The sequence below is a fragment of the Magnolia sinica genome, chromosome 14 (genome assembly GCF_029962835.1).
Source record: "Magnolia sinica isolate HGM2019 chromosome 14, MsV1, whole genome shotgun sequence".
NCBI lineage: Eukaryota > Viridiplantae > Streptophyta > Magnoliopsida > Magnoliales > Magnoliaceae > Magnolia > Magnolia sinica.
Window position 1 is genome coordinate 36,597,605 of NC_080586.1, and position 12,352 is coordinate 36,609,956.

Consider the following 12,352-nt stretch of genomic DNA (forward strand, 5'->3'; position numbering starts at 1 on the left):
TTGCTTCATCTAGATTTATATGATCTTATTCATAGGTTGGATGATAAATAAACATTAAGAAAAAATCCACTAGGCTTTAGGAAGTCTTTAATGGTGGGCCGTTCAAATTGAAGTTGCATGTCAAGAGACCTTTGTTTATGCCTTGCCTTAAAATCTTTTTTAATAACCTGATATTGGTGCAGGTAAACTTACAAGTTGGGGCATAGGTTATTCAATGGTTCGTACATTTGGAGTCAGACATATCACAAGCGTCTCCTTATCCTTGACAGGATTCTTTACAGCGTGTTGTAATTTTTCATGACATGGGAAAGGTAGGAACTCTCTTGGAAACCTTTCTCATACACAGATTGGTGGTTTTGCATGTCTTATTCCTCTCCTCTCATTTCCATGAAACAGTGCGTAGTATTTTTAGTTATTTATTTATTTGTATTCTTAGGTGGGAAATGCCTTGTTCCTGTGGGTCTAGGAGACGATGATCAATGCATTGAGGAGGGAGCTTCACACTCTTCTGATCGTTCTTGCATTCATCTGGAATTTGACATATCTGGAACAAGACTTGTGCAAGTTTCCTTTGGATTTTATTTGATGCAACTTCAGAGACAATGATTATTATAGCCTTTTCTTTCGAATTATAAGATTTCTTATTGCTCTTGATGAGTCGTGACAATAGTTTTGCTTACTAATAAACTTTTAAATGGAATGGGTCATAGGTTTTTCAGCTATTATTTGAAGTGCTAGCCACTTTTAACTTATTTTGTAAATTTGATTTTGCAATGAAACATCTTCAAGCACATTATTTTCTTATGTTTCTCTTTGGATAAATCTCTATTTTGATGGAATGCAATAAACTTCTGTTAATTTATTTCGCTTGACCCTAATTTTTATCAGGATTTAAAATTGTTCCTAAAATTCTATTTCAAAATCTGACCGTTGGCAACATTAAGAACGGTTTAAAACCGTACTCGAAACGGTTCTGAACCGTTCCTGTTTTTTCGCGGTGCTTCCTTTTCGAACGGTTTAAAACTGTTCCTGAAGCATTTAGGAACGGTTTAAAACCGTTCCTAAATGACGATTTTGGTGTAGTGTGATGTGGTAACTTTATGGGATCTTATTGGTGCTAAAACTGAGGTGGAAGATAATGTATGGTATGGATAGTGGATGGTGCTAAGCATGCATTGGCCCAGGTAGAAGAAACTTGGACGTGCATTGGCTAATGGATGGATAAGAGTTATGGGTTATAGGTGATGCATGGTGGATGATGAAGTGTTGTAATTGGTTATTTGAAGTGATATGACACAAATCAAGACATGCATTGGATGCATATATAGGATGAGGTGGACATGAAGCATGATTAATTTTTAAGGCATGGGGAGAGCTAATGATGAGTTTTGGAATAGAATCCAATTTTGTCTTATAGTGCTTGTCGTATATGTGCTAGCTTCTTATTTTTTCATGTAGCAATTGTCCTATTTGTTAGTAATTTCCATGTTCTAAAAGTGGGCTTTATGCCCACATGGGCTTTAGTCTAATGGGCCTAGTATAATAAAGGTTGCTTGTGTTATTGGATGCATAATTTGAGCCTTACATTCGATGGGTCATATCACACTAACGGAGCATCAGATTGATGCGCGGTTTTCACCATTGCGATTGCAACAACGACGCGGTCCACATGATAAAGGTCTCAAAGATCATCCGGAACAAATCACTTAAGTGAGTTTTCTAGGTGCACTAAGGTGCAGTGTATGGTTTATCAATGGTGCGAGTTGGGACACGTGTGCATACGAGTGATGTTGCAAAAGACTAGGATCCCACCTGAATCATCTTAATCTGAAACTAATTCAGAAACTGATGGATCAGACCGGAAAAATGCAAATGATTTGAAAGCCTTTGTGACTATAGTCAGAATCACTTCCTCAGATGATTGTGATACATTTGATTATGTAACTCCAGGAAGTGACGCTGAAAATGAATATGATATTCAAGTTACATATGATGCCCTATACAGAGAAAGTTGTAAGATTGCGGTCAAACTGAAAATTCAAAAATAAAATTCTTTGAAATTACAATTAGAACTTGAAAAGACTGTTTTAGAAAAATCTCATTTTTCTGACTGTTATGGAAAAACTAAGTTAGATTTTAGTCTAAAATTTTCTAAATTGCAAAAATTTTAATCTAAAAATGAGATGTTAAAATTTGAAGTTTTCTCCCTTGAGAGTTCAAAGGACACTTGGAAATATTACCCAAGGTGACTAGAAAATGGAAAAACTATTAACCTCAACTCGGTGATGTGGTGACAAATCTGGATTGAGTTGTATTTAAAATAACTCTTTGAAATCTAAGAATTCTGCTCCTACTTTTGTGAAAAGAGAGTACTTAAACTCTAAAGCAGAAACTTTAAAAGAGTCAAACTATAAAAAGAATTAACTTCAAAAATATAAAATCCTCTCAAGCCTCTAATGTAAAAAATAGTACTAACTACCACAAATATCAAAGGAATAATAATAGAAATGGACTTGCTCAAAAAGCTGTTAAAATCTGTATGTGCTATGTTGTTTTAAGCACCCTTTGTGGTCGAATTTCAGTGAGACAACAATTTAAAGCATGACTTGTCATATGATGGAAAGTTCACCTTCAAGTGAAGTATGGTGGATAGTTCATTTTTAAGATTGTCATCTTGTGAAGATTTGAAGTACAAGACATGAAGATCAAACTACTAATGCAAGTCTACTTCAAGATCAAGCTTTTTATGCTAATCTACCTCAATTAGAAATATGAAGCTACTGAAGATTTGGGTTCAATGACCAATGATTCAGGTATAAGTGACCCTAGAAAGACTCTAGGTTTAGGTCATTTCTTATGCATATTATCTAAGGGTTATTATACTTTGAATAGGCTAAAATTCGACTAGTGATAACTTATGTTCAACTAATCCAGGCTCTAGTTCGACCAGTCCAGGGTTTGCTTCGACTAATCCAAGTTTCAAACTCAAATTTCGAGTTTTTTTAGTAGATCCTCGACCAGTCAAGCATCCTGCTCGACCAGTCGTCTGGAGCTCGACTTGAACTCCACAACATATTTTTACATCCCATGACCAGTCGAGCAGGCCACTCGACTAGTCAAAGGTTAGTTTTATTTGATCGGCCAGAAAATTTGAAATTTGGTTGATTCTAAAGCCAGTCAAAAGAACCGTTTTTCATCTTATAAATAGAGGTCTTTTCTCATTCCAAATAATTCAATTAAGCACAGAAAGCTTCCACTTTGAGAGAAAAGTCTCCATCGTTATCAAACTATAGCCCGGTAATTTTAGATCTTTTAAATAGCTTATTTGTTTATGTAATTCCTTAATTTTTAGTATTGTGAATTTGATTAAAGGGAGTCTTTACTCTACCCTTTGAGATCCAAGGAATTCAAACAAGTAGCCCAAAGTTTGAGATAATTTAAAATCTATTTAGAACCTAGAACCCTTGATTATATTTGTTAGACATTGAACATTTATATCAAGTGAAGCGGTTTTTCATTCTACAACAAGCAACGTCTTCAAGAAGAAGATAAGTACATTTGTTATTTGCTTTTTGGTTTTGTTTGAGATTAGCCAGAAAAATCCCTATAATAGTTTTGACTGAGATCAGCTAGAAAATCTCAGCACGGGGTTTGATTGTGATAGCTCAATTGAAAACACAAATGTAGATGTTTTAAGATGAACCTGAGAAGATCTTGTTTCATAGTGAATGCCAATATCACGTGAGTTGTGATTATTGGGAGTGGAGTAAGTTTGGCTGTTTGAGAACAGTTGGTGTACACACCGAACCACTATAACTCTTGGTGTTTGAGGTGAATGATGATATATGTGATGGATGTGTGCTAAATGTTTGTAATTTCTTCTTTTATGTACATGTGGTGAATGCGTGTAATAGATAACTTCCATTATTTGCCTCTTATTTTAGTTTGTGATCTTGATCCTTACCGCATTCAATAAATCAGGTTGTCCTACCATAAACATTTCTTTTTAGTATAAAGTTGTCCTTTGAACAAGGTTTGAATCAATTTCTCAATACTATTATGATTGAGATTTTTGATTGATTCAGTTATATTTATGATTTCTGTTCAGTATTTTTTTAATTTTAGCATAGTCCTATTCACTCCCTCCCCCCCCCCCCCCCCCCCTCTAGGACTGAGAGCTCACCCTTTTCAAGTGGTATCAAAGCTAAGTTGCTCATTTTCTTAGGTTAATTTCCTGAGCTTATCGATCTAAAGCTTTCATTGTCAAATTTCGATAGCTTGTCTATTACTAGGCCACTACCCTTTGATGGCTTAAACTATGCTTATTGGAAAGTCAGAATGAGAATTTTCTTGAAATCCATTGATGAAAGCGTGTGGCAAGCCAGCATGACCAAATGGAAACCACCAGTGTTTGAGGTTCTAGGCAGTGATGAACTAAGTCCATTAAAGAAACACCTTTTTATTTATAGACTGCACCTCAGAAAAATGAAAGCAGTGCTAATGCAAAGGCTTTAAATGTAATTAAATGTGCTCTATCATCTAATGAATTCAAAAGAATCATTTCATGTGATACAGCTAAACAAGCCTGAGACATTCTTGAAATGACACACGAAAGAACGACTATTGTCAAGAAATCTAAAGTCCATATCATCACTACTAAGTTTGAGAAAATTCGTATGGAAAAAAAATGAGTCTTTCATGAACTTGTATACGAAACTAAATGACATAGTCAATTCTATGTGGGGTCTAGGAGATGGGATCCTAGAAAGCAAAGTCTGTGCTAAATACTGCGATCGCTTTCTGAGAGGTTTAATTCTAAAGTTACTGCCATTTAGGAACTAAGAGACACAAATCAAATAAAGGTTGAGGAGTTAGTTGGTTCACTTCAAACCTATGAGTTAAATTTTAAAGCTCCCAAAGGTAAGTCCATAGCTCTTAAATCATCCAAATCTATTTTAAAAGATAGTGATATTAATTATGATTATGAAAACTCAGAGGATGATATGGCTTGCTAAAAAGTTTTATATGATTTTTAAAAGTAAAAAAAGAGTAGAATTTCAAAAACCCTCTGAGAAGAGAGAGAAAATCTAAAAATTGAAAATATCTAAAAGACAATCAGTGTTTCAATTGCCATGCATATGGGCATTTGGCAAATAAGTGTCCAAAAAGGGACAAATCAAAAAGAAAAGGCATGCTAGCCACTTGGGATGAATCATCCGGTTCTAAAGTTTCTTCTGAGCTCTAAAGTTTCTTCTGAGTCGGATGAATCAGAACAAGAAACTTCAAATGAAGTAAAGGCTCTTATGACTATAGCCAGAGTCACCTCCTCAAATAGTTGTAATTCATCTAATTATGAGAATCTCAAGAGTGACCCTAAAAATGAAAATGAAGAAAATCTTCATGATGCCTATAATGGCCCATATAGGGTTAAAGCTTCAAAAAGAAAATTTTCTTAAATTAAAAGAAGAATTTGAAAATTCTATGTTGGAAAAATCTCATCTTTTTTATTGTTATGAAAAAGGTAAATGTGATTTAAGTTTCAAAACTTCTGAACTTGAAAAACTCAGAACAGAAAATGAGAAACTAAAGCTTGAAGTTTCTTCTCTATTAAGTTATAAGGTTACTTAGAGGTATACCCATGGAGACCCTAAACTTGAAAAATTATTAATTGCGACAAGAAAATATGGCGATAAATCGGGTCTGGGTTATATCAAAGATACACCTTTAAAACATAAAATATATCTCCGATATTTGTTAAAGGAGAATCCTCAAACTCAAAAGGAAAGAGCTTGAAAAATAATAATTAAAACAACTTTAAAAATTCAAAACCTTTTCAAGCTTCTAAAGTCAATCCAAATAATTTTAGCTTTCAAAAACAAAGTTATAACCCCTTAGCTGAAAAGATAGTGGACTTACTCAAAGAGCTTCTCAAATCTAACTCTAATATTAGAGTTGAAAAACAGAGAAATTTCAATTTTACTAAAGCATGGAAAACCAATGGTACTCTAAAACCCAGAACAACAATGAAATGGGTTCCTAAAGTTACTTGTCTTCTTGCCCACACTGCCTTCAAGGCTTCTAGCCATTCAAAGTGGTACCTAGACAGTGTTTGTTCAAGACACATGACAGGTAATAAGGATATGTTCACCAACTACAAAGATATGACTAACAGCTCTATCACTTTTGGTGATGGAAGCAACTACAAGATTATTGGCTAAGGTACTGTACAAATTTCTAACCTGCCTTCTTTTGAAAATGTCTTATATGTTGAATGTCTTAAGCACAATCTTTTGAGTATATCTCAAATCTGCGATAACAAACATAGTGTTAAATTTACTAATCAAGGATGTGAGATTTCAAATGAGAAAGGTTGTGTGATATTAAATGGTTGTAGAACGTCTGAAAATTGCTATATCATTTATGAGTCTCGCTCGTCTACATTCTCATATTACATGGTCCAAACTGATGAAATTGAATTATGGCACAAATGCCTTGGATATGTTAACTACCGAAATCTCTATAGACTAAGCAAAATTGATCTTATTAGAGGTCTATCCAAACTAAAAAAAGCGGATAAAATATGTGGCGTATGCCAACTTGGGAAACAAACAAGGAGTAGTCACAAGAAAGTGAACTCCTCTGCCACATCCAAACCCCTTAAACTTCTTCATATGGATCTTGTTGGACCAACCAGATTAGAGCGTAGAGGTGGTAAGAAGTATTTTCTGGTGATTGTTGATGACTTTACTAGATTTACTTGGGTAACATTCATGAGAGAAAAAACTGAGACTCTCGATGAAATTAAAAAGATTCTAAAACGAATTTAAATAGAAAAAGAAATGAATGTTATCAAGATCAGAAGTGATCATGGAACGGAATTCGAAAATAACAATTTTGAGAAGTTTTATAGCGATCATGGCATATTGCATGAGTTTTCAGCTTCTAAAACACCTCAACAAAATAGGGTTGTTGAAAGAAAAAATAAAGTGCTACAAGAGATGGCCAATGTTATGCTAAATAGCATGAAGCTACCTAAGAATTTGTGGGCTGAAGCTATAAACACTGCATGCTATATTATAAACTGCGTGTACATTAGAAAATCTAAAGATAAAACATCATATGAATTGTGGTTTAATAAGAAACCTATTGTCAAATACTTTCAAATTTTTGGAAGTAAGTGCTTCGAACGTGATGGTAAAAACTTATGGAAGTTTGAAGCCAAAAGTGATGAAGGGATAGTATAGCATGTCGAGTTCTTAACAAGGGAACATGTGTAATTCAAGAATCTATAAATGTGGTAATTGATGATCACCTGAACACACCCTCATCTAGTTTAGAAGATGATGAAGTCAATATAATTGAAAAACCTGACTCCTCATCTAGTCCACTCAATACTGAACTAAGATCAATAAAAGACTATCCTACTGATCTAATATTAGGCAATCCTCTCACTGGCATGCGTATTAGAAAACAATTAGAAATATTTGCAACTATGTTTGCTTTACTTCTCAAGTTGAACTAGCCAACGTAAAAGAAGTTGATGAAAATTGGATTGTTGCTATGCAAGATGAATTAAATAAGTTTGTTAGGAATGAAGTTTGGTATTTGGTTCTAAGACTATATGATAAATACATAATTGGAACCAAATGGGTTCTCAAGAATAAATCTAATGAATTGGGAAATATAATTAGAAATAAAGCTAGACTGGTTGTACAAGGGTACACTCAAATAGAAGGAGTTAATTATGATGAAACTTTTACTTCAGTATCTCGTCTTGAATCCATTAGATTATTTATATCCATTGCATGTTTTAAAAAGTTCAAGATATATCAAATGGATATTAAAAGTTCTTTCTTAAATGGTGATCTACTTGAAGAGGTCTATGTTGAACAACTTAAGGGCTTTGAGGACCTAAACACTCTAATCATGTTTATCGCCTTAAAAATGCACTTTACGGTCTGAAACAAGCTCCCAGAGCATGGTATGAGAAGCTGACTAAGTTCTTACTCAGTCCCAATTTTGTTATGAGAAGCGTTGATAAAACCCTATTTATTAAAAAACTATAATAAACACATACTAATTGTACAGATATATGTTGATGATATCATATATGGTTCTACATGTACTAACCTGTCCATTAAGTTTGCAGAACTGATGAAATCCAAATTTAAAATGAGTATGGTTGGAGAACTGAATTACTTTCTAGGCTTATAAGTTAAATAAGAAGAAGAGGGTATCTTCATTTCTCAAACCAAATATTCCTTAAATTTGGCTAAGAAATTTGGATTCAAAAATGGTAAGAAATTCGATACTCCTACAAGTATGACTCTGGAACTCTCAAAGGATGAAACATATAAGAGTATAGACTCTCGCTTATATCGTAGCATGATTGGTAGTCTATTATATTTAACTGCTAGCAGACTAGATATTTCCTTTAGTGTTGAAATCTGTGCAAGATATCAATTTGATCCAAAAGAATCGCATCTAATTATTGTTAAGTGAATAATTAAATATGTCACAAGTACTACTAATTACGGTCTTTGATATCCACATGATATAACAATTAGCTGGATATACAGATGCTGACTGGGTAGGAAACATTGATGATAAAAAGACTACCGGTGGTGGATGTTTCTATGTTGGGAATTGTTTAGTTTGCCGGCATAGTAAGAAACAGAGTTCAGTATTATTGTCCACAGCTAAGGCTGAATACATTGCAGTTGGTAATGCTTGTACTCAGCTTGTTTGGATGAAAAGAATGGTTAATGATTATGAAATTACATAGGATACTATGATCTTGTATTGCGATAACTCTAGCGCAATTAATGTCTTAAAAAATCTCATCCAACATTCTCGAACAAAACATATTGACATTTATTATCACTACATTCAGGAATTGGTTGAAGATAAAAGCATTTCTTTAGAATATATTCAGACAGAGAATCAGCTTGCTGACATTTTAACTAAACCGCTTGATAGGAATAGGTTTTCCAAATTGAAACTTGATATTGGTATGTGTAATTCAAATTAAGTAGATTATGTTATGTTTGCATGCTTTAATTTTATTTTTTATGCAAATATTTTTGAAAATTTTAAAATAAAATTTAATTTTTCAGTGTATCACGACCAGTCAAGCATGTACTTGACCAGTCGAGCCATGACGGGTCGAGCATGTACTTGACCAGTCGTGGAGCACAGGTAGGTGTCTTAAAAGAGGGGAAATCACTTTTTTTCTCATTTCTTCATCTTCCTCTTTTGGCCCTCTTCTCGACTCGTCGGACCTATCAACCAAGGATCATTGTAAGTGCTCCATTTTTGTTTTCCTTCTTGATTTGGGTCATTGTATGCTTATTGTGCTACATCTTGAAGTCGATTTGAGTTTTCCCATCCATTTTTGTGGGTTTTGATCAAAAAATTTGATCTCTTGGAAACCCATCATTCTGTTGTTATTTTTCTCTATTACTTGCATTCAATGGATGATCGGTCTAAGAAGAAATCAACTCGTGCTTCTTCTTCTAGGGCAACTCCTCTTAGAGTGCGTACCATATGGTCACCCGAGGAAGACTCAGAATATGTGCGGGATCTTTGCAATAAGGAAATCATTGTCGAGTGTACCGTTAATGCTGATCATTTAGCTCCTTTTCATCTTCTTCCCATCCTTAACGATGTAGGTTGGGAAAGCATCCTCAATTGGGGCGAACCGGCATACTGCTCTATTGCACAAGGGATGTATGCTTTAATTAATGACGCATCCCTTGATGATTTTACTTTCTCTATTAATTTTAGAGAAGGGACGTTTCAAGTTGATAAGCATCTTATTTTAAGTTTGTTAGACATAACAGTTAATGATGACGATATTCCTACACCAACTCTGGTTGATAGAACGTCTAAATCCAAGCGGTGCAAACTTACTCACAAATTATGTCATTTTGATGTGGAGTGGAGTCTAGGTAATACCCTCCATGCCAATCAGATGTTGCCCAAATATAGGGTTCTTCATCGCATCTTTATTGCTAATGTATATCCTAGATTTGGGAACAAGGCCGAGCTGACCTCGTTTATGTGTCGCATTCTCCATTCTGTAGTGTCTTGCATACCCATTTGTCTTCCTTCCTTGATCTATTATATTATCATTCAATTCCGTCTTCATCCTAACCATAGTTATATGCCTTTTACCTATCTAATGAATAAATTACTACATCATTGTAATGTGGTCATGCTTCCTGCTGAGGCACCAATAGTGGTTCTACCATTCAATAACTCCAACATCAACAAGATGAACTTGGAGTATTTACCTAGCCAATGTGATGAGGAGGACGTAAAAGTTGAAGAAGAAGCACTCTGCCTACTAACACTACTATGGATGATATTTTTAGTGAATTGGAAGTTGATGATGTGGCTGACCTTGATTTTCAGCTGTCTCGGTTTGATGAGTGTCTTCGCTCACTAGAGGAGAAGGTGGGTGAGTTAAAAATGTCTCAGGACAATCTGAATGAATGTCATAAATCTTCGATGAAGTATATACGTAAATACTTCCATCGCATTACCAGGGGGCTTCATTAGATTGACCTGTCCATTCCACCTCCTTCTTCAGTTCTGATTAGAAATTTCTATGTTGGATCTGTATAACATAGCTTTACTTTCACTATTTCACTTGGTCTATATGAGATTATTTTGGATAAGACTCTATTTTTAATTGTTTTCTCTATGACACTCAATATTACTTTAATCTTATTTGTGCTTCAATTAGATTTCTATCTTCTTTTGTCAAGTTGTGACAAAAAGGGGGAGAGACTTGTTATTATGGTTACGATATTTGGCTTATTTGCTTGTCATGGTAACTTATACACAAATGAATTAGATTGTGTGGATTGTGTGGAATATATATTTTAGATATATGTATATTTCTTAATACAGGTAATCCACAAAGTCTAGTCAAAGCTCAGACTGGGGGGGAGTAGATTAAGAGGGAGTATGTGTAAGGCTTGTATCCTAGACTGTACCATTCCGTAGACTGCCATAGTCCTCTCTGTCCAATTTCGGCAACCCACTACCTGTAATTAGCATTTGTACGCGACCCTAAATTGTATCCTGTAGATCTGAGTCGGCTTGACTCGAAACTTGTACCCTTGCGACCGCGCCATCGCCACGGTTACAACGTCGTGTCTCCCACGCCGATGCGATACCTAGGCCAGGAGTTGTGAGCCCGCGTATATTTTGAAGAAACACCACGCGTTGCGAATCTCAAGAGAATCTCTATAACCCATCACATCAATCAATCAAAGTACAACCCATCACTCTATCCCATCCTTAAGTACACAAGCCATTCTCCAAGTCAACTCTCTCTTACACAACCCATACCACCCATCACCCATCACCCATCACCCATCCCTCTCTCCTTACATCTCCTTTCTCTCTCATTCTTTCTACCATTTGTCCAAGTAACCCCAAGGAGAGAAACGTCCAAGCTAAGGAGAGAAAAGAGAGGAGTCTAATGTGGCCCACTTCCTACCACCCAATCTCCCATCCTACCCATCTAACCTTCATTAACCTCCATTAAAGAGAGAGCCAAGGAGTTTGCCATTTCATCGGACCAAGAAGATCTAACGGTGGGTGTTTTATAGGCTTATATTTTATGTTTTGATGATGGGTCAAGTGGGGCCTACCGATTGATGGTATAGATCTCACTTTGGACCCTAAGTGTGGCCGATTGCTTACCATGATTCATATATCCATCCCATGATGGGGCCATTCTCCATGGACCCCATCATGATGTTTAATTTCCTTGTATGAAAAGGGTCATCTAGACCTTGCATTTTGGTGGAGAAGGGATCTCCACCGTTAATTTTGGTTGGTGGGCGCACATGTAATGGGACCCACTTGATGTATGTTGTAATGCATGAAAGGGAGGGCCCATAGTGTCGGGTTCCTTCCATCACACGCGTCTCTCTCTCTCTCTCTCTCTCTCTCTCTCTCTCTCTCTCCCCCCTGTTTGTGGTGCACCATGATGCATGAATTTTATCTACGCTGTCCACCAAGCAGGTCCACCCTGCTGGCCATTTAGAAGCAGCACCTTGTTGCCGTCCTTGAGTGGACCTTGGATGGGGGGAAAACACAAATATCAACTTCATCTTAATGCAAGTGGGCCACACATGTGGGACCCACCTGATATATATGTTATATCCATGCCACCATCCAAGGACGTGGACCCTACAAGGATGCATGTATTGTATATGGATGCATGTATTGTATATCCCTACCGTCCATTTGTTCAGCTGACGGACATTAGCAAGATCCGTTGGGCCCCACATGATCTATGTGGTGTATTCCACGCTGTCCATCTTATATGAGG

General features: G+C 35.8%; 1 long non-coding RNA gene across 1 annotated transcript; it reads left to right on the forward strand.

The window, feature by feature from the left end:
- The first annotated feature begins 202 nt into the window (after window positions 1-202).
- On the forward strand, window positions 203-722 carry LOC131225145 (uncharacterized). Its single transcript, XR_009161216.1, has 2 exons — window positions 203-311; window positions 437-722. It is a non-coding gene; the product is annotated as an uncharacterized LOC131225145 (long non-coding RNA).
- Window positions 723-12,352: the final 11,630 nt, after the last annotated feature.